Source organism: Camelina sativa, chromosome 2, assembly GCF_000633955.1.
Source record: "Camelina sativa cultivar DH55 chromosome 2, Cs, whole genome shotgun sequence".
NCBI classification, from domain to species: Eukaryota; Viridiplantae; Streptophyta; class Magnoliopsida; order Brassicales; family Brassicaceae; genus Camelina; species Camelina sativa.
In genome coordinates, this window is record NC_025686.1 from 3718072 (window position 1) to 3720265 (window position 2194).

The window sequence follows — 2194 nt, forward strand, 5'->3', positions numbered from 1 at the left end:
GGGAAACGATTTTGATGAAAACGTCGTCGGGGAGATCCGGCATCTTGACCGACTTAACCGAACCGAACGATACAATAAATTTTCCAATTTGATATTTTTTAATTGGTATGTTTGGTTTATTTCGGATATATTCGGCTTAATTTCGGTTATATTAGGCTAATCTACTTTATTGCAATATATTTTGGGTTATTTATTGTTAGATATTAATATAACCGACCCATAACCGGAAATAACCAATTTTTTTTTGATTTTTTGATTTTTTAAAAAAATATTCAAATGGTAATAATATTATTATATCCATATTACCACCTTAAACCATACACATTAAAACACATTAGAACCAAATCCAAAAATCAAATAATCTGAACCCTACATCTCAAACCCTAAACCCCAACCCTAACCCTAACCCTAACCCCTAAACGTCATGTGTTGTATGTTTTACACATCCTTGGTGAGAATGTGTAAAAATCAATCTTTCTCTATAATTATTACTTTTTATTGGTTATAATAATTGTAATATTCATAATTCAATTTTACATTTAAATGTTGAGTTATAATAATGTAAATTTACAAATATTTTATAAGTCAGCCGTGTAAGTCAATAACTCAGCCATCACTTAGTCACTTTGTCGGAATTTTAAGATTTTTTATTCGAATTTTGAGTTCAATTTTTTAATTATTTTGTATAATATATTGTGAAAAAACTAACTTTATAAATTGATTACGCGTGTGGATCTGAGCAGGCACAGAATTATTGTTTGGGCTTCCCCAACAACACTTTTAGTAATATCGAGGCACGGCACGAAAGACTAAACGAAGCCGTACCAAGTACATAACTCAGCCATAACTCACTCATCCGTACGAAGTAGATAACTCAGCCGTTCGAAATATATAACTCAGCCATAACATATATGTTTATTCAATATTTAATTATAACTCAGCCGTGTGAAGTACATAACTCAGCCGTAACATTGAAAAGATACTAAACAAAGAACTTTCTTATCCAAGTACAATTCCTACCAAAAGAAATCCAGATGTTTTTTTACATATCCAAGTACAATTCCTACCAAAAGAAATCCAAAGGTTTTTTTACATATCCAAAGTGCAATTCCTACCTACCAAAAGAAATACAAATGTTTTTTACGTGAACTGATTCATAAAATCAGGTGACTCATCGAAGATTTCTGCTGCCATTTTAACACGTATACCCTGGATGTTTTGATCACAGATTCCATCGAAAGACACACCAAGCGCTAGACATTCTATAAACTTTAAAGCGTACACGCCACAGTCACCAACCTGTACGTTTTGAGGGACCTTGGAGACTGTCCTCCTCCTGAAGGTAAACTGTTTGTAAGTAGGTGTACGAATTTCGTGAGGAACGTTCGCGTTCATCATTGCTGGAATCATCCGCGTAAACGCCCTACAAGCATTCAGCATTCTAAGCTCACTCTCTCCGGTTACTTGTCCCACGATGCTATCATAGCAATCAATATGCCTTCTGTTGAGATCCACGTGCAGCGCCACCCAGTGATCGCCTCCAATTTGTGGAGCAATATACAGGTGATCCACATCTTCTATCCACTTCAAATTAGTTTGTTCATCTGATGGAATCAAACCTTTAACTAATTCTTCATAACAATTGCCAGTCATTGTAAAAAACTTGGGTTCGGACTTGAACAACGGATAATGACGGTGAACCATTTCACTGGTGAACCACGGGTCTATAAACGCAATGCGTTTGTTGTGGAATGGGAAGGGATCTCGTTTGTACCTACACCTAAGGACTCTCATAAACGCGCCCAAGTGCTGTACAACAGAAAACTGAGTAGTAAACAACAACGCAGCCATAATGTAATATAAGTCAGACAACGACAACAATAACTAAGACATTAAGATAAACTTACTTCATCAGTAAGCCACCCATATTTACCATATTCTTCTGGCTTCACTGGCCATTCCTTTCGTTCGGTCATTAGCACCCTATAGAATTCAATTTCCATTCCGCCTTTGCCTAACGGGATATTCCTAACAAACAAATAAACACAAGTTAATATAATGTTAACAAGCTGTTATTAACTTGTTAAGCAAAAGGGTCTAAAGGGTCATACTCGGCTTTCTTTAGGTACTCCAAAAGTTTCTGCAACTTCACCGGATCAACAGGTGCCAGAGGATCATATATTCCAGGTCCAGG